The sequence below is a fragment of the Bos javanicus genome, chromosome 4, assembly GCF_032452875.1.
Source record: "Bos javanicus breed banteng chromosome 4, ARS-OSU_banteng_1.0, whole genome shotgun sequence".
NCBI classification, from domain to species: Eukaryota; Metazoa; Chordata; class Mammalia; order Artiodactyla; family Bovidae; genus Bos; species Bos javanicus.
Window position 1 is genome coordinate 55,844,796 of NC_083871.1, and position 21,670 is coordinate 55,866,465.

The 21,670-nt window shown below is 36.4% G+C and overlaps 2 long non-coding RNA genes across 3 annotated transcripts in view; both read right to left on the reverse strand.

The window, feature by feature from the left end:
* The window catches only part of LOC133246101 (uncharacterized), a 264,084-nt gene extending 257,399 nt beyond the window's left edge, over positions 1–6,685 (reverse strand). Inside the window, exon 1 of the long non-coding RNA XR_009735902.1 lies at positions 4,154–6,685. This is a non-coding gene — a long non-coding RNA (uncharacterized LOC133246101). The remainder of the gene's footprint in view (positions 1–4,153) is intronic.
* Positions 6,686–9,327: 2,642 nt separating this feature from the next.
* Positions 9,328–21,670, reverse strand: part of LOC133246103 (uncharacterized) — a 114,499-nt gene continuing 102,156 nt past the window's right edge. Inside the window, exons 2-4 of one of the 2 annotated variants that reach the window (XR_009735907.1) lie at positions 11,540–11,676; positions 10,119–10,879; positions 9,328–9,638 (exon numbers count right to left, since the gene is read on the reverse strand). This is a non-coding gene — a long non-coding RNA (uncharacterized LOC133246103). The remainder of the gene's footprint in view (positions 9,639–10,118; positions 10,880–11,539; positions 11,677–21,670) is intronic. The other variant, XR_009735908.1, reaches the window with a different exon arrangement.

The window sequence follows — 21,670 nt, forward strand, 5'->3', positions numbered from 1 at the left end:
ACAGAATAGAATTATTAAATGTTTGTATGATGTTTGTATGACATCTACCAAAAATGATTTTTTGGTTCAAGATTTATCTATGGTACTCCTCTCCACAATATAGTTAGAATTAAAGCTGCCATTACTTTATGAGGATAAATGAAATGACTTGTACACAGAATATTGCTAGTTACTTTTCCTTAAGCTAATAAAAATTTTATATTCAACAAGAAAAAACAACCAATAATTTAAAGCTAAGATTCTTTCAGCATAGCTTCAAATTCTAAATAATTTTGGATTGGACACTTTCTTATGGCTATGTGCATGCACTACTGGTCTACTAAGAATTAAAGCATTTATAATAACTTATGTAATTATGATGAATATATATATTCTGCATTTTGAAGAGACAATATAAAATTCCATGATGTGGTGATGAGAGAATTAATTATCTTTACAACTCATCCAAAAATGGCATCATAACTATAGATTAAAAAAAAAAAGTCTTGACCATTTCCCTATTTTAATCCATTAGAAATTAATATCTGATTTCCCCAAATACTATTGTCAATGACCTTAATTGTAGTATTAAAAGGGCTTCTCAACCGGCGCTAGTGGTAAAGAACCTTCCTGCCAATGCAGAGACACAAGAAACATGGGTTTTCCCTGAGTCGGGAAGATCCCCTGGAGGGCATGACAACCCACTCCAGTATTCTTGCCTGGAGAATCCCATGAACAGAGGAATCTGGTGGGGTACAGTTCAGTTTAGTCCCTCAGTCATGTCCGACTCTTTGCAACCCCGTGAACTGCAGTAGCCAGGCCTCCCTGTCCATCACCAACTCCCAGAGTCCACCCAAACCCATGTCCATTGTGTCGGTGATGCCATCCAACCATCTCATCCTTTGTCGTCCCCTTCTCCTCCTTCCCTCAATCTTTCCCAGCATCAGAGTCTTTTCCAATGAGTCAGCTCTCCACATCAGGTGGCCAAAGTATTGGAGTTGCAGATTCAACATCAGTCCCTCCAATGAACACCCAGGACTGATCTCCTTTAGGATGGACTGGTTGGATCTCCTTGCAGTCCAAGGGACTCTCAAGAGTCTTCTCCAACACCACAGTTCAAAAGCATCAATTCTTCAGCACTCAGCTTTCTTTATAGTCCAACTCTCACATCCATACATGACTACTGAAAAACCATAGCCTTGACTAGATAGACCTTTGTTGGCAAAGGAACGTCTCTGCTTTTGAATATTCTGTCTAGGTTGGTCATAACTTTCCTTCCAAGAGCAAGTGTCTTTTAATTTCATGGATGCAATCACCATCTGCAGTGATTTTGTAGCCCCCAAAAATAAAGTCAGCTGCTGTTTCCACTGTTTCCCCATCTATTTGCCATGAAGGGATGGGACCGGATGCCAAGATCTTAGTTTTCTGAATGTTGAGCTTTAAGCCAATTTTTTCACTCTCCTCTTTCACTTTCATCAAGAGGCTCTTTGGTTCTTCACTTTCTGCTATAAGGGTAGTGTCACCTACATATCTGAATTTATTGATATTTCTCCCAGCAATCTTGATTCCAGCTTGTGCTTCTCCCAGCCCAGCGTTTCTCATGATGTACTCTGCACAGAAGTTAAATAAGTAGGATGACAATATACAGCCTTGATGTACTCCTTTTCCTATTTGGAACCAGTCTGTTGTTCCATGTCCAGTTCTAACTGTTGCTTCCTGACCTGCATATAGGTGTCTCAAGAGGCAGGTCAGGTGGTCTGGTATTCCCATCTCTTTCAGAATTTTCCACAGTTTATTGTGATCCACACAGTCAAAGGCTTTGGCATAGTCAATAAAGCAGAAATAGATATTTTTCTGAAACTCTCTTGCTTTTTCGATGATCCAGCGGATGTTGGCAATTTGATCTCTAGTTCCTCTGCCTGTTCTAAATCCAGCTTGAACATCTGATAGTTCATGGTTCACAACTGTTTAAGCCTGGCTTGGAGAATTTTGAGCATTACTTTACTAGCATGTGAGATTACTGCACCAGTGTGGTAGTTTGAGCATTCTTTGGCATTACCTTTCTTTGGGATTGGAATGAAAACTGACCTTTTCCAGTCCTGTGGGGTACAGTCCAGAGGGTCACAAAAAGTCAGACATGACTAATGTGACTTAACACACATGCATGTAGCATTATAAAAATGCTGGCTCATCTAAGCATTATCAACACTTATATAGAGGAGGTCTGCACTGTGTTCACCACTGTATGCAATAAACAGAGTCAAAAGGAAAGGAAAAGCCATTAAACCTTACTTTATTATTAACTATGATTAGTAATTATTTTTAATCATTATGCATCCAAGCAATCATGTCTGTTTTCTTGTTTGGTAAATTAAATCTTAAATTTATGACACATCTTTACCCATTCAAATACATTCTAGAGTGAAAATTATTTCAATTATTTTTAGGTTCTTAAATGTTGCCTTTTTCTTTAAAGAACACAGAAGCTTCTTTGAGTATTAATTAAGTTAAAATATTATCCTCCCACATATTTACCAATAAAGTCCTCTGTAAGCTTCTCTCTCTTAACTAAAGCTGCATCTATACTAACAAAATGACAAGTGAGTTGGCCAGTTGGGCTGATTGGTGTGTGTGCTTTGTAACCCAACAAAAAGTTTATAATCAATGTCTATTTTAAGTAAAAATAGGAAGTCTATGCCTACATATTAGAAAGAAGAAAAGAATAGAAGTAATATGATTACAACCCAAATAATACAGATAAAATTTTGAGGAAAATCCAGAGTTGTTAAGTAGAAATCTTTTTTTTTTTTCTTCAAAAGATATACCTAAAATGAAGTTGGTATAGCCCACTCCAGTACTCTTGCCTGGAAAATCCCATGGATGGAGGAGCCTGGTGGGCTACAGTCATGGGGTCGCTAAGAGCCAGACACGACTGAGCGACTTCACTTTCACTTTTCACTTTCATGCATTGGAGAAGGAAATGGCAACCCACTCCAGTGTTCTTGACTGGAGAATCCCAGGGACGGGGGAGCCTGGTGGGCTGCCGTCTATGGGAGTCGAACAGAGTTGGACATGACTAAAGCAACTTAGCAGCAGCAGCTTTAAGAAAGCCCTATAAACAAGGAAGATATGGAAGCAATGATTCCTATAAGGATCTGTTTTGAATATGCTTTTAAATATAATGTATATAATGAGTCAAGAGATGTTAAGATGACACAACAATCAAGGCAATAAGATTACAAATTGCCTTTTCAATACCTGTAATTTGAAACACAAAATACGAAAAAAATCTACTTCAGCCATTTTTATAGCACTTGTTATTGATAATAGCAAATTAACCTTATCCAAGCTTAACTTGAGATCAAACCAAATGGCTTTAGAGGTAAAATATGCTTTAATGTTCTATTAGTTTTAAGTCAAATAGAAGGTATATGTCAGAAATAAGAAAAAATTCTAAATGTTTAGGAACTAAAAGAACATTTTCAAATTTTGCACTGAATTAAAACTTAGATATAACATATTCAAAGGAGTTTAAATTTTTTATTTAAATTCATCAACCAGATTGAGCCCAGCCTTACTTCCTGTGTACTTTTTCTTTCTTCCCTGTGGATGTGTTGGTAAGAAGAATGCCATATCCATTCTGATTAGCCAGCAGATAAGCAATGTGGAAATTGATTTAAAGTCTCTACCACTAGAAATGTCAAAACAGATGTTACTTTCTCATAGGATGACAGCACCAGGCCTGAGATGTCAAACACAATTAAAATTTTTATTTTGAAATGTACTCCACAGTTTATACATGCTGAAAGTATGCCTTACCTTTCCAACTTGTAGAGTGCTATGCTTTGCAAAATGGGAAAAACTTTTAGTTTAGACTCCATTTGGGAGTAAAATAATTTCATCAATCAGTACCCAGAGGTTTCCTTTAGTTTTTGGCATGAAAAGACTGGCATTGCATTAAAATGTGCTGACAACTGAAAGAACAATTCTAGCAGGACCAATTTCTCTCACCCTCCTATCTACAACTCTCAAAGTTTTTTTCCCAGTGGGTTACCCAAAATAGAGAATAAATTACTGTCTTTCTTTTTATGATACCATTCATTTCACTTTCTGAAAGGGGAGAGGGTCAGAAGTTGCATGCTACTTAGTCATATTTATTAATAAATTTACTTACTAAGTTTCTCCCAAAGTCTTTTCCATGGCCATATGAGTAATAAAATGCCTGGAGAGGTAGTCTCTGCCTTTTTAGGACATGCATTCAAAACACTGAAGGCATAGAACTCACCATATACTTCAGAGAACATCACTATAGGTTTGTGACTCATAAAGGGAAAAAAAAGGAATTCCAAAAGTATGGATATTCTGAAGAAGGTCTTCTGCCTCTACACCCCCAAAGCATAATTTGAGGAGCTGTGACCTACCCATGACCACAGTTGAGCACTCTACATCCAGCCTTGAAGTATATAACCTGTGTTGTCTCTTTTGCTAGAGAATTAGTTTCCTGAGGGCAAGAAATATGTCATATTCATGTGTTTATCAGCTACAGAGTTTTATGATACCTTGTATATAGGTTGCTCTAATTTTTAAAAATCAATTTTGTTGGAAGGTTGAAAAGCCAGACATAGAACAACTGCCTTCTGAAGACCTAAGCAACACAGTAGAGTGGCTCAGAGCAGCAGCCTGGGCAGTCAGCTGCTTGATTTTATACCTCAGCCTTACTATCTGAGTGTTTAATCATGTGCCAGGAATGATCTTATATATATTATCTCACTAAATCCTCACAAGAACCATAATAACATATGAAGAAACACAGGCACAGTAATGAGATATAAATCACCCAGAGTCACACAGCTAGTCAATACTTTTTCTATTTCACCTAAGAGTTATTTTGGAAAATTTTTTTAAGTTTATATTTATTCTTCTCAAGGTTTGAAGTGTTAATTTTTTAATTGTTATTTAGTTTCTTAATTGCTTAAAAATAAATTTCCTTATTTATTTCTTTTTTTGTCATGAACTTCTAATTGTTACTGCATTGTGATCAGAAAGTATAGCTGCACTCTTCCCAATCCAAAGCATCTATTAAGGTTTCTTTGTGGATTAATGTATGGTTATTTTTGTAAATGTTTTATAGCATTTAAACTATTTGGCTTCCTTTAGAAAGGCATTAAGTATGATATTCTACTAATGAATATATTTATAAAAACTGTTCAAATTCATTTTGTCTATTTTCCAATATTCCTGTTCTGTCTGGCCCAAATAACCAATGTAATACGTAGCTCTCTACAAATGAGAACACAATTGTTATCACTATTTAAATAAAAGCTATATAATAAGATAAGGGCAAAAAGATTAATGATGCACTAATAAGAGAATTTAAAAAAAGAAAACAAAACTACACATTTGCTAATTCCTCATCTATTATAAGAAGAAATCAATATGTATCATTTTACTCCTCAAGCTGTAAGATGAGAATATTTGTATTAATGGGGATGATTACTAGTAGACATAAAAATATGCTTCAGTATATACTTTCAAGTTACTGGTATGTGACAAAGGAGTTGGGAGCGGGTACAAAGGAGACAGATATTACATATCAACAGAAAGGAAACAGAACACAGCAAGAAAGCCAAAAATAAGATACCTAAATAAACATGAATATAAGAGACTTAAGTTCAAATATCTATCATAGCAATAAAGGTAAGTGAGATAAAAACCACTTTTTAAAAGAAATTGACTCATACATTGAGAAGAGACAAAAGAAACAATAAGTCCCAAAAATATGCTGTACACAAGATGATATCTAAGACACTATAATTCATAGCATGAATATAAAAGAGTGGGCAAAGGAAAACCAGAAGTATAAAAACAAAAAGTGTTTGTTTTGTTTGACAAACCAATGTTTGCCAAAAGTGAACACAATATATAGAACATTAAACAAAAACAGAGTTGCTCTTTTTTGATGAAGGATTTTTTGTTTAGGTAAGTTTCTTAGCGAGAATATATAGATGATATATTTTAAGGTTCCTTGAATATTTAAATTTATTTTTAGGTTAATTCCATACATGAATGAAAACATGGCTAATATGAAATACTAGGGGTACATTAATTTACCCTTATCAACTCTTTATGTATTGCTCAGTTGACTACTGGTATCTAAAGTCCCCAGGAGAATACTGAAGCTAGCTTGATTTTTTATATAACACTTTTGAATGAAGTGTTTCTTCTGATTGGATATTTAATATTAACAGCATAATATATACCTGGCATACATTGCTGCCTTTAATTCTTGTAGCAACTCTGTGATATTTGAGATTCACTGAAACACATTCAAAGTTATCAGCTGATCTTAGTGATGATGAAGAAGGCAGACACTATGATACTTTGAATAAACTGCCCCCAAACTGTTCCACTTATACAGTACTTTCTGAGACAAATTCCAAGGAATTTGCTAAAACCCTGTTGCTGATATAAAGATCTTCCTGACACTGCATTTTATCAGAGCCCATAATACTAATATCAAGCATATATCAATATATCATGATAAGACTTAGGACATACTATCTCAAAAACAAGTTTTCACCTACAAGTTAATTCTTCCACAGATTTTTTTCACACTTTAAAATACTTTTATATACTTAAACACACAGAAAATTTTAGTATAAGATAATCAATACTCACATAATCACAACCCAGAATTAATAATACGCTAATAACTGTTTACTATCTTTGCTTTATATTTCTCTTTGCTGCTACTGCTAAGTCGATTCAGTTGTATCCAACTGTTTGTGACCCCATAGACGGCAGCCCACCAGGCTCCACTGTCCCTGGGATTCTCCAGGCAAGAACACTGGAGTGTGTTGCCACTGCCTTCTCCAATGCATGAAAGTGAAATCGCTCAGTCGTGTCGGGCTCTTAGCAACCCCATGGACTGCAGCCCACCAGGCTCCTTCGTCCATGGGATTTTCCAGGCAAGAGTACTGGAGTGGGGTGCCATTGCCTTCTCCGATATTTCTCTTTAACTATTGTTAAAAAAAAAAAAAACTACTCATTCCAGACTTTGAGTCTTTCTTCGAGTCATTCTGCTTCCTTTCATCTCAGAGAAAACTATCCAACTCATCTAGGTTTCTATACTTTCTTATATTCATTACCATATTAAATTTGCATTGCAGAAGATTGATTTATATATATATATATATATAATAGTCATGCTGTACTTTGTAAAGACAACACTTTATTTTTTTTTAATCTATCAGATTTGAAATATTTTAACACACTTAAAAAGCAAGTTCAGGCTTTCTCTGCATCTATGGAGACCTAGATGTCCATCAGCAGATGAATGGATAAGAAAGCTATGGTACGTATACACAATGGAGTATTACTCAGCCATTAAAAAGAATTCATTTGAATCAGTTCTAATGAGATGGATGAAACTGGAGCCTATTATACAGAGTGAAGTAAGCCAGAAAGAAAAACACCAATACAGTATACTAACACATATATATGGAATTTAGAAAGATGGTAACAATAACCCTGTATACGAGACAGCAAAAGAGACACTGATGTATAGAACAGTCTTATGGACTCTGTGGGAGAGGGAGAGGGTGGGAAGATTTGGGAGAATGGCTCTGAAACATGTATACTATCATGTATGAAACGAGTCGCCAGTCCAGGTTCAATGCACGATACTGGATGCTTGGGGCTGGTGCACTGGGACGACCCAGAGGGATGGTATGGGGAGGGAGGAGGGAGGAGGGTTCAGGATGGGGAACACATGTATACCTGTGGCGGATTCATTTTGATATTTGGAAAAACTAATACAATATTGTAAAGTTTAAAAATAAAATAAAATTTTAAAAAAATAAAAGAGAAAAAGAGAGAGAAAAAAAAAAGCAAGTTCATTAATCTCTGAGTACCTGAGAAAAACATGGGTTCTCTATTTGCTGTAGTCAAGAGCCATATGTATTAGGTCTTTTATATCTATTAGATCAAGCTTGTTAATTGAATTCTTCAGACTTTCTGTACCTTGAAAATTTTTTTGTCTCCTTGATTTACTAGTTACTAAAAAGGCATGCGCAAATCTCCTGCCATAACTATGGATTAGTCAAATTCTTTTTATAATTCTGTCAATTTTTTCTTTAAATATACACTTTTAAACAATTTTTTCCCTTGTGAAGAAAACTTTTAAGACTTACTCTCTTAGCAACTTTCAAATATACAATACAGTATTGTTAACTATCATCACCATGCTGTATATTACATCCCCAGGTCTTATTTATTTTAAACTGGAAGTTTGTACCTTTTGAACACCTTCACCTTTTCAATATTTAATACTAAAATATTTAAATATGCTTCAAATATTTTGAAGCCATGATATATAAAGTTTAATTTTATTCTTTATTGATAGAAGAGTCTTTTTACTTTGTATGTGACACCCCTTTTTGTCCCTGTTAATAATTCACATGTTAAAACTTTTTTATTAATCAAAATATTTATTTGGCTGTTACTTCCTGGTATGTTTTTTTTCCCCAAAATGTATCTTACATATCTGGGTCACTATATAATATTTTGTGCCTAGTACAAATGGAATATATCTACAAAAGGTCTGAAAAATTTGAGTCTCCCTTTTACATATGTGAATTTAATCTATTTTTATAATGATTTATGGTATGTCTTATCCTATCTCCACCATCTTCTTTTGTGTTTTATTTTAATAATGATTTTTATTTGCTTCATTCTTTTTCTGCACTTGTACTGAATTACATGTTTCTTCTTTATTGTTCCCCTTCATTTTTATTGATTAGAAATAGATTTAGTAATATATTTGTTTTTATTTGTCCGTCTCAGACTGAGCGACTGAACTGGACTGAACTGAAACAATTCTTTCAGTCTGTTTCATAAATCTGAAATTTCATTTTATCAAACCTGTTTTCAAACATTTTTTTCTCTCCAACTCTCTATTAATTTATAACTCATATATAGGTCTTCTCACTCCATATTCCCATGTCTTTTCATTTCTTCTTCCTATTTTCCAACACTTAATTTTTCTGTGTTGTATTCTAAATATCTTCCTCTCTTCAACTATAGCTAGTCTTTTCTTTGTCATATATATTATTATTTTAATTTCAAAAATCACGCATGTTTAATTTCTGAAATTTATATTTTGGTATTTTAAATTTTCCCTATACTTTTTCCATAATGTTCTGATTTTGTCTAATAATTGATTTTTTTTATTATTTTTAACACATGGAAAATAACCCTTTGGTTATTTCATACAAATTTTTCTTGGCATTTAAACCAAGCCATTTTGTACATATGTTATCATTTTGCACATATGCTATCATTTCTTCCTATTATATATTATTATGTTTTGTGATGTCATTCCCTGAGTGCTATTTCCTGGGATATCTATGGGGAAAAATAGTCTCCTACATTTATCTGAAAAAGACTTCATATTTAGAATGTGTAAAAAACTGTATACATCAAAATAAGACAAAAAAAGACACCAAATTTTTAAGAATTAACTATACAAAACATGATATATAAGTGGCCAATAAACAAGAAAGCATCATTACTCACAGTTGCTGCAGCTAGAGGTCTATGAGGCACATCTAATGGCTGCCACAGTTCACCACTTATGTCACTTCCACAGGCAATTCTTCCTGAGGAGAAATACAAAAAAAGAAAGTTAATGGTATGAACCACATCCCTGTAAAACCAATAATCTCAGGGCCATATTGCCATGCATGCTCTTCTTTATATGGTATTCATTCTAAATTACCTCACCTGTAGCTATCACTTCTGTTGGCCTAAGTGATGGGGTGATGCAAACTTTCAAAAAAGGTCATTAATGGAAAGAAATGACAATCCAACAGAATGGGAGGCAATATTCTCAATACATGAAACTGACAAGGCTTATATTAAGAATATATAAAGAAATTCTACAAACTAATAAGAAAAAGACAGATAACTCAATAATAAAGTAACATACTTCAATCAAATACTTTTTTTTAAAAAAGGCATACACCCCAAAGGCCAATCAGTCAGTTCAGCTCAGTCACTCATTCATGTCCAATTCTTCACAACCCCATGGACTGCAGCATGCCAGGCTTCCCTGTCCATCACCAACTCCCAGAGCTTACTCAAACTCATGTCCATTGAGTCAGTGATACTATCCAGTCATCTCATTCTCTGTTGTCCCCTTCTCCTCCTGCCTTCAATCTTTCCCAGCATCACGGTCTTTTCCAATGAGTCAGTTGTTTTCATCAGGTGGCCAAAAATTTGGAGCTTCAGCTTTAGCATCAGTCCTCCCAATGAATATTCAGGACTTATTTCCTTTAGGATGGACTGGTTGAATCTCCGTGCAGTCCAAGGGACTCTCAGGAGTCCTCTCCAACACCGCAGTTCAAAAGCACCAATTCTTCGGCGCTCAGATTTCTTCATGGTTCAACTTTCACATCCATAAACGACTACTGGAAAAACCATAGCTTTGACTAGATGGACTTTTGTTGGCAAAGTAATGTCTCTGCTTTTTAATATGCTGTCTAGGTTGGTTATTGCTTTTCTTCCAAGGAGCAAGCATCCTTTAATTTCATAACTGCAATCACCATCTGCAGTGACTTTGGAGCCCCCAAAAACAAAGTCTCTCACAGTTTCCATTATTTCCCCGTCTATTTGCAATGAAGTGATGGGACCGGATGCCATGAACTTAGTTTCTGAATGTTGAGTTTTAAGCCAACTTTTTCACTCTCCTCTTTCACCTTCATCAAGAGGCTCTTTAGTTCTTCTTCACTTTCTGCCATAAAGGTGGTGTCATCTGAATATCCGAGGTTATTGATATATCTCCCGGCAAACTTGATTCCAGCTTGTGATTTATCCAGCCTGGTATTCTGCATGATGTACTCTGCACATAAGTTAAATAAGCAGGGTGACAATAAACAGCCTTGACCTACTCTTTTCCCAATTTGGAACCAGTCTGTTGTTCCAGGTACAATAAACATGTATTTGTTGTTCCAAAGGCCAATAAATATATGAAAAAGTAATCAACTCTTTAGTCATTAGAAGAATTAAAATTAAGTGTACTATGAGATACCACTCCCCACATACCAATAAGACTAAAATGAAAATAACAGACATTGCCAAGGATTAATGGCACTGCGGAGCAACTGGAACACTCCTACACTGCTGATGGAAGTATAAATTGGTACAGCCACTATGGGAAACTTTCTAGCAGTATCTATTAATACTGATCTTTTAAGTCTACTTTCAGGTATATATTCAACAGAAATTATACATATTTTTCCTAAAACATATCATAGTGTAACTATCTATAATAGCCCCAAACTGAAAAAAAATATCCATCATAATACAATGGATAAATAAATAAAGTCATATTTTTATATGTGCTATTTCAGTTATTCACTGTTGTTTAGCAAACTACCCTAGAACTTAGTGGCTTCAACCACGATTTATTATTTTTGAAAATTTTGTAGGTTGGCCAGGAGGTTCTTCTACTAGTCTCATCTAGATTCACTCATGTGTTTACAGTCATCTGATGTCTCACCTGAATCTGTAGGTCCCAGATGGCCTCTGGAACATGGTTCTGGTTGTCAGTGGGTAACCTCTACTCTCCCATCATGGATAGACTTTCATCTACAGTAGGCTACTTTAGGCTTCTTCACAGCATGGTAATAAAAGGACCTAAGAAGGCAAGAGAGAAATCTGCAAGTGTTCTTAGGGCTAAGCCCTAGAACTTACATAACATAATTTCCACCACAAACTATGCCAAAGCATTTATAAGACAAGCTCAGATTTAAGACACTGAAGGAATAGTCTCCTTTTTGTAAAGGAGAAGCAGCAATAACACATTGCAGAGGGGCATGAACACAGAGAGGCCTGATTTATTGGGAGCCATCGTTACAGCAATCTACCACAACCAATATACAGCAATGAAAATGAATCAATTACTGCTGTAAGCAACAACAGGGATGAACTTCACAATGTTGAGCAAATGATGCAAGTCACAAATATATATAACTTGTTACATTTATATAAAATGCAAAAATCTGCAAAACAAATACATGAAAGAGTCCAACAAATATATCTGTGGTGCTATTGATGTTTTATTCCTTGACCTATGTAGTCATCACATGTGAATTTTTACTTGTGATCATTTATTGTTTTGTTCTTTTGATTTCTGTAATTTTCTATACATTTGTTATACTTCAGGAGAAATTTTATAGACCAAAATAATAACAAAAAAAAGCATTTTTAAAATAATGGACACAAATATTCTTTAATACCATTCAGGTAGTCCTAAAATATGAAATGATGGATTATTCATTTTACTGCAGCAAGACTGAGAAAGAGTCAAAGGCTGTGGGAGTCAGTCTTGGGGAAATTTGTCTCTATTCTCTTTCTACCTTATTTTGCTTAAGCCTCTACATTAAGGATCAGTTTCCTGGTCATCACTTCTTTTTGACATGGTGATTATTTTCCTCTGCTCACACTCCTCCATTTACTACTGCTGATCCTGGCTAAGGTAATTATTTCTAGGAGATTATTTCTTATGTCTTCTTGTTTATCTACCTTAGATAGTGTTCTAGTCCCAGAACTTCAGTCCTGCTTATCAAAGAATATTTTTCATATTTTTCCTGGCAAGTCAGGTCATTTAACTCTGCTAAGCCCCAGATAATCATGATGGTGTGATCACTCACCTAAGCAACAACAGTCAGACATCCTGTAGTGTGAAGTCATCTGGGCCTTAGGAAGCATCAGTACAAACAAAGCTAGTGGAGGTGATGGAATTCCAGCTGAGCTATTTCAAATCCTAAAAGAAGATGCTGTGGAAGTGCTGCACTCAATATGCCAACAAATTTGGAAAACTCAGCAGTGGCCACAAGACTGGAAAAACATCAGTTTTCATTCCAATCCCAAGGAAAGGTAATGCCAAAGAATATTTAAACTACCGCACAACTGTACTCATCTCACACACTAGAAAAGTAATGCTCAAAATTTGCCAAGCCAGGCTTCAACAGTATGTGAACCGAGAACTTCAGATGTTCAAGTTGAATTTAGAAAAGGCAGAGGAAAAAGAGATCAAATTGCCAACCTCCATTGGATCATAGAAAAAGCAAAAGAATTCCAGAAGAACATCTCCTTCTGTTTCATTGACTACGCTAAAGCCTTTAAATGTGTGGATCACAACAAACTGTGGAAAATTCTTCAGGAGATGGGAATATCAGACTAACCTTACCTGCCTCCTGAAAAATCTGTTTGCAGGTCAAGAAGCAACAGTTAGAATCGGACATGGAACAATTGACTGGTTTAAAATTGGGAAAAGGAGTACGACAAGACTGTATATGGTCACCCTGATTATTTAACTTATATGCAGAGTATATCATGTGAAATGCTGGGCTGGATGAAGCACAAGCTGTAATCAAGATTGCTGGGAGAAATATCAATAACCTCAGATATGCAGATGATACCACACTTATGGCAGAAAGTGAAGAGGAACTTAAGAGCCTCTTGATGAGGGTGAAAGAGGAGAATGAAAAAGCTGGCTTGAAGCTCAACATTCAAAAAAGAAGATCATGGCATCTGGTCCCACCACTTTATGGTGAATAGATGAGGAAACAACAGAAACAGTGACAGACTATTTTCTTGGGCTCCAAAATTACTGCAGATGGTTACTGCAGCCATGAAATTAAAAGACACTTGCTCCTTGGAAGACAAGCTATGACCAACCTAGACAGCATACTAAAAAGCAAAGACATTACTTTGCCAACAAAGGTCCATCTAGTCAAAGCTATGGTTTTTCCAGTAGTCACGCATGGATGTGAGAGTTGGACTATAAAGAAAGCTCAGCGCTGAAGAATTGATGCTTTTGAACTGTGGTGTTGGAGAACACTCTTGAGAGTCCCTTGGACTGCAAGGAGATCAAATCAGTCAATCCTAAAGGAAATCAGCCTTGAATATCATTGGAAGGACTAATGCTAAAGCTGAAGCTCCAATATTTTAGCCACCTGATGCAAAGAACTAACTCATTGGAAAAGCCTCTAATGTTGGGAAAGATTGAAGGCAGGAGAAGGGGATGACAGAGGATGAGACGGTTGGATGGTATCACCGACTCGATGGACATGAGTTTGAGCAATCTCTGGGAATTTTTGATGGACAGGGAAGCCTGGCGTACTGCAGTCCATGGGGTCGCAAAGAGTCAGACATGACTGAGCAACTGAAATGATTGACACTTCATGATTTCAATGAGATTTAAATGTGATTTAAATGAAATTTTCCAGAGGTTCCCCCATTTAGTTTGCTACCATATTGAGTCACTTTTCTCAGAAATGCAGCTTCTTGCAGCTTTTTCCTAAATGGGTTCAAATCATTTTGTATATAAGCAATACTGTGCAGAAGTTAACATTGTAGACTTTGGAATCTAAGTGTCTGGCCTTGACCTTAGACAGATTACTCTCCTGTTATCGGCCTTAACTTCCATGTTTATAAAATAGAGATACCTCCTGTTAATTGCCTCTGTGCCAAAATCTACTGGGCTTAAGTAGTTCTTTTAAAGAGGAGATGATATCCCCCAAACACATCTACGTGCCAAAACCTACAAAGAAGGTTTCAAGTATATGTCAGTTGTATTCCCTGAAACTTACTTAATTATACATAAACCATTATTTCAGTATCAGCCTGATTATCTCTTCTTAAACATGAGTTCATGAGAACTGGCCTGGAAGCTAGCTATCAGTCAACACAGGAATTGTTTTTTATGCTAAATCTTTTATTTTCATTGAATTGAAGTTTAGAGTTTACAAATAATTAGTTGATTTTAAACTTAAAATATTATTAGGTAGGTAGGATAGATATTATTATCACTATTAGACCAGAAACCTGAAACTTAGAAAGCTGAATTTACTCAAGCCAGTAAATTGCAGAGCTGAAACTCAAATCCAAGTTGTCTGAGTTCAGATCCAGTGTATTATGGTCAACTGTCTCCACAAAGATGGAGACATGCTACATGTTAAATGCGATCCTCTAATGTATCCAGACTGTAATCACAGAATGTCATCCCATCCTTAAGTGACAGTAGATTTCCTTCATAGGAACCTCATCAAAATCATGATTCCTCTTCCCAGAAAAACCCATATTAGTTGTCAGCCACATGTGCAGACACACACATGCACACACACATGCACACACACGTCACATCATTTTGCAAGTAGTTAAAAGAGTTTTAAGGATGCTCTGAACCACAAAGCCAAGTCTAGAGAAATGTCTCCCTTACTCGAATAGCCAAAGCAATCTTGAGAAAGAAGAATGGAACTGGAGGAATCAACCTACCTGACTTCAGGCTCTACTACAAAGCCACAGTTATCAAGACAGTATGGTACTGGCACAAAGACAGAAATATAGATCAATGGAACAAAATAGAAAACCCAGAGATAAATCCACGCACATATGGACACCTTATCTTTGACAAAGGAGGCAAGAATATACAATGGATTAAAGACAATCTCTTTAACAAGTGGTGCTGGGAAATCTGGTCAACCACTTGTAAAAGAATGAAACTAGAACACTTTCTAACACCATACACAAAAATAAACCCAAAATGGATTAAAGATCTCAACGTAAGACCAGAAACTATAAAACTCCTAGAGGAGAACATACACAAAACACTCTCTGACATACAGCACAGCAGGATCCTCTATGACCCACCTCCCAGAATATTGGAAATAAAAGCAAAAATAAACAAATGGGACCTAATTAAACTTAAAAGCTTCTGCACATCAAAGGAAACTATTAGCAAGGTGAAAAGGCAGCCTTTAGAATGGGAGAAAATAATAGCAAATGAAGCAACTGACAAACAACTAATCTCAAAAATATACAAGCAACTCCTGCAGCTCAACTCCAGAAAAATAAATGACCCAATCAAAAAATGGGCCAAAGAACTAAATAGACATTTCTCCAAAGAAGACATACAGATGGCTAACAAACACATGAAAAGATGCTCAACATCACTCATTATCAGAGAAATGCAAATCAAAACCACTATGAGGTACCATTTCACACCAGTCAGAATTGCTGCGATCCAAAAGTCTACAAATAATAAATGCTGGAGAGGGTGTGGAGAAAAGGGAACCCTCTTACACTGTTGGTGGGAATGCAAACTAGTACAGCCACTATGGAGAACAGTGTGGAGATTCCTTAAAAAACTGGAAATAGAACTGCCTTATGATCCAGCAATCCCACTGCTGGGCATACACACTGAGGAAACCAGAAGGGAAAGAGACACGTGTACCCCAATGTTCATCACAGCACTGTTTATAATAGCCAGGACATGGAAGCAACCTAGATGTCCATCAGCAGATGAATGGATAAGAAAGCTGTGGTACATATACACAATGGAGTATTACTCAGCCATTAAAAAGAAAACATTTGAATCAGTTCTAATGAGGTGGATGAAACTGGAGCCTATTATACAGAGTGAAGTAAGCCAGAAGGAAAAACACCAATACAGTATAATAACGCATATATATGGAATTTAGAAAGATGGTAACAATAACCCTGTGTACGAGACAGCAAAAGAGACACTGATGTATAGAACAGTCTTATGGACTCTGGGGGAGAGGGAGAAGGTGGTAAGATTTGGGAGAATGGCATTGAAACATGTAAAATATCATGTATGAAACAAGATGCCAGTCCAGGTTCGATGCGCGATACTGGATGCTTGGGGCTAGTGCACTGGGACGACCCAGAGGGATGGTATGGGGAGGGAGGAGGGAGGAGGGTTCAGGATGGGGAACACATGTATACCTGTGGCGGATTCATTTTGATATTTGGCAAAACTAATACAATTATGTAAAGTTTAAAAATAAAATTAAATTAAAAAAAAAAAAAAGAAATGTCTCCCTTATAGATGCTGATCCTGTCCTCCAAGGCTGGTTTTATAGGAGCTTTACTATGTACATTTTGGTTATAGTGCTATATATGTTTTATTTTCAAATTCTTTATCCAAGGCACATATCTTTATTTAAAAATATTTAAATATGCATATAAGTGATTTGGTCTACATGGTAAAAAAGAAATTTAATTGAAATACTCAAGAGTTCACTTCTATTTTCCTAGAAGCTATCTTAACACATTATGGTTTCTTATCATGTTACAGAATTGAATTGAATTGTTAAATAATAGTTATATATTTGAATTTAATTATATATATATGCAATATAATGTGCAATCAAATTGCCAACATCTGTTGGATCATCAAAAAAGCAAGAGAGTTCCAGAAAAAATATCTCTTTCTGCTTTAGTGACTACACCAAAGATTCTGACGGTGTGTTTCACAAAAAAATGTGGAAAATTCCTAGAGATGGGAATACAGACCACCTGATCTGCGTCCTGAGAAATCTGTATGCAGGTCAAGAAGCAATAGTTAGAACTGTACATGGAACAACAGACTGGTTCTAAATCAGGAAAGGAGTATGTCAAGGCTGCATATTGTCACCTTGCTTATTTAACTTATATGCAGAGTACATCATGCAAAATGCCAGGCTGGATGAAGCACAAGCTGGAATCAAGTTTGCCAAGAGAAATATCAATAACCTCAGATATGCAGATGACACCAGTCTTATGGCAAAAAGCAAAGAAGAACTAAAGAGCCTCTTGATGAAAGTGAAAGAGGAGAGTGAAAAAGTTGGCTTAAAACTCAACATTCAGAAAACTAAGATCATGGTGGCAGGTCCAATCACTTCATGGCAAATAGACAGGGAAATAATGGAAACAGTGAGAGACTATTTTTGGGGGCGCCAAGATCACTGCAGATGGTGACTACAGCCTTGAAATTAAAAGATGCTTGCTCCTTGGAAGGAAAGCTATGATCAACATAGATGGCATATTAAAAAGCAGAGACATTACTTTACCAACAAAAGTCCATCTATTCAAAGCTATGGTTTTTCCAGTAATCATGTATGGATGTGAGAGTTGGACTATAAAGAAAGCTGACTGCTGAAGAATTGATGCTTTTGAGCTGTGGAGTTGGAGAAGACTCCTGAGAGTCCCTTGGACTGCAAGGAGATCCAACCAGTCCTTCCTAAAGGAAATCCATGCTGAATATTCATTGGAAGGTCTGATGCTAAAGCTGAAACTCCATTACTTTGGCCACCTGATGAGAAGAACTGACTCATTGGAAAAGACCCTGATGCTGGGAAAGATTGAAGGCAGGAGGAGAAGGGGAAAACAGAGGATGAGATGGTTGGATGGCATCACTGACTCAATGGACATGAGTTTGAGTAAGCTCTGAGAGTTGGTGATGGACAGGGAAGCTGTCTGGCATGCTGCAGTCCATGGGGTTGTGAAGAGTTGAACACAACTGAGCAACTGAACTGAACTGAATGTGCAATGTGTTAGTCACTCAGTCATGTCTGACTCTGCGACTTCATGGACTGTAACCTACCAGGCACCCCGTCCAGTGAATTTTCCAGGCAAAAATACTGCAGTGGGGAGCAGGGCATCTTTCTAACCCAGGGTTTGAAACCAGGTCTCCAGCATTGCAGGCAGATTCCTTACCGTCTGAGTCACCAGGGAAGCTGCATACACATATTTAATTACTTCTTCAAATCACTTAGATCAGATTTGAACAAACACTTCTTGAGCAAACTCTTAACAAAATATTTTAATATCTTAAAAGTATGTGTTCATGACCCTTTCGGTCAATTGAGTGATTGACTAGTTTCTGATCAATATCAAGTATGCGTGTGAACATTAACGAGAATGGTAAGAGAGGCAAGGGCTCAAACTCTCAACCATGGCTGCACTTCTGAACCACCTGGGGGACCTTTTAAAACACTTTATTCTGTGGCTCCAGTTTCAGGAATTTTGATATAATGTATAGAGTATGACCTGAACAATGGGATTTTTTTTAATCTAGTTAAGTTTGTACAAAAGTTAACAATCACTGCCCTAATGTATTTGTTTTCCTCCAGAATGGGACAATGCTCAGAAAGCACAAGAGATAATATACTTATTATATTATTATGATCTATCAAGCTAGGATAAATTGAGATTATTTTGAGGAGACGAGCTGAATTTAACTGAAGTATAGCTGATCAAAATGATAAATTCAGCCTTTCTAAATCAGTTTTCATTTTTTCTTATTATAAGTCATATATAATATATAAGCTCTGACTCTAGAAACATGCAGCTACATGCTGATGACATAGTCAATGTAATTAGCCTTTCTACCATGCCTGAAGAATCATAAGCCATGATTTTGCTTAATCAGAATCATGGAATGTAGTATCTGGAAGCCTCACCTGAGCTGTGATGCACTCGCTTATTCTTAACATATCACAAGATGTCATGTATACCAAGTTACATTTGTGAATCATAGTTTAATAAACCCTATCAAAGGTTTCATTAAGAAAACTTCAAGGATGAATTTCTGTCATCAGAGGAACTTTCAGGTTTTTTGCACCAGATCTAGAGGCTTAGGGAGCTGGAATACTGCTGCTGCTGCTAAGTCACTTCAGTCGTGTCCGACTCTGTGCGACCCCATAGACGGCAGCCCACCAGGCTCCATTGTCCCTGGGATTCTCCAGGCAAGAACACTGGAGCAGGTTGCCATTTCCTTCTCCAATGCATGAAAGTGAAAAGTGAAAGTGAAGTCACTCAGTCATGTCCGACTCTTAGCAACCCCATGGACTGCAGCACACCAGGCTCCTCCATCCATGGGATTTTCCAGGCAAGAGTACTGGAATGGGGTGCCATAGTGAAGGGGAAAAAAGAGAAGAAATTTAGAGGAGCCCAGGGAATATGGGGCCAGCCTAATAATTATAAAGTCATATTTTAATGGTATTTTTCCTGGAAATCTCTTCCTCCTACACCCTCATTTCAGGAAATGCAACATAAACAACTGAAGATGGGCAGTCACCTGAGGAGCAAGAAGAGGAGAGTTGGGAGGATGGTTTCAGGGCTGACTCCTATTAAATTACCTTGTGCCTCTCTCCACTCCTGCATTTAGCCAATGCAGTATAACAAGCAGAACTCTACCTGAAAAAACTGGGAGCAAAGACCTATCTCTGGAGAAGCTTTAGCTTTTAAAAGTAAACGATTAGATAAAAATGGAGTCAATGGGAAAAAATGCAAGTACATTATCATTTATTGTAGGCCTCCATTCTTTTTCCCTTCCTTCTCCAGACTCTCCCATAATGCTAGTTTAATGATGCAATGTTTTTCTTAAAATTTGGTGTTTTATTCAATGATGGGCAACAGATATCCCCCTTCCCCTAAATTAAAGTATACTCCCAAGCTTAGAAAAGTGATAAAAATAATTGAGAAAATACCAAAGACTATAAAATTATCAATGTAGTAATTATGATAATGTGTCTGCATCCTGCCTGAAATGTTAATAACTATGTCTTAATAGGAAGAACTAACATTTATGAGTACTTAAGGGACGAAGCATATTTTAATAGTCAAGTTTATGGAAACAGGAAGTATCAATAGAACGGTGATTACTAATGGCTGAAAAGACAAAGAAATGGAAAGTTGCTATTTAATGGATATAGAACTTCAGATTTGAAAAAGTTCTGGAGGAACTTTTCTGATGTTCTGATGGAGTTACATCACAACAATGTGATGTACTTAGGGACGGCCCAGAGGGAGGGTATGGGGAGGGAGGAGGGAGGTGGGTTCAGGATGGGGAGCATGGGAATACCTGTGGTGGATTCATTTTGATGTTGGGCAAAACTAATACAATATTGTAAAGTTTAAAAATAAAATAAAATTTAAAAAAAAGAAAATATTTAAAGTGATAAATTTCACATTATGTATTATTTACCACAATAAAAAGTAAATGTAATTTCAAAAAATATATAAAAGTGATTAGTAACTGGCAGAGTCAAGAGTTAGGTTGTGATTCAAAATCTCACATTCTTTTCCTCTGAATTCCCCTGTAAGAACTATTCCCTAAATAATAGGTAATTAAACATTATCATGATCACAAGCCCATTGCAATCATGCATCAGCATTCCTTTGGGGGATGACAATCAGGAATAAGCATCAACCCTGGAAGGATAAAGCCTGAAGAACCAGTTTCTATCTGGCCATATTTGAACCCAGTTTCCAAGGGAAAACATCACAAGAATCTTTCTTTTAACACTGAAAACAAGTGTCCCATATGGCATGATCACAAAGACTGGTTCACTGACTTGACCATTTTATTCCCTTTTATAATGATTACTTATTGTCATAGAGACATAGCCACTGCAAAGTAATGCTTGGTAGAACACAGCCATCTCCAGGTAATGAGGCCTGAGGACATGCCTCACTCATGTGGTGAGAAAAAAGTAATTCTAACAGTGCTACACTCTAACCAATACTTTTATCTGTCAGTATTGTTACAAGGAAAGTGGAAACCAAATAAAGGATAATTGTCCATTCTCAACAGGATGTGACAACTTTCATCTGTGATCATTTTTTTGCAGGCAATAGCAAGACTTCCCAAACAAACTAAATGAGGAATGATTATGATGGAGAGATGATGTTAAGGCCTATGTCTGAGTTTCTCCCAGAAGCTGTATTAATTGCTGTAATATAAACCTGTGGCACAATGTATTCTCCACTGATATCACCCACTGATCTCCAGGCCTGTCTGCGAGATTTCCACTAAAAGCCAAACAGTGACCTGAAT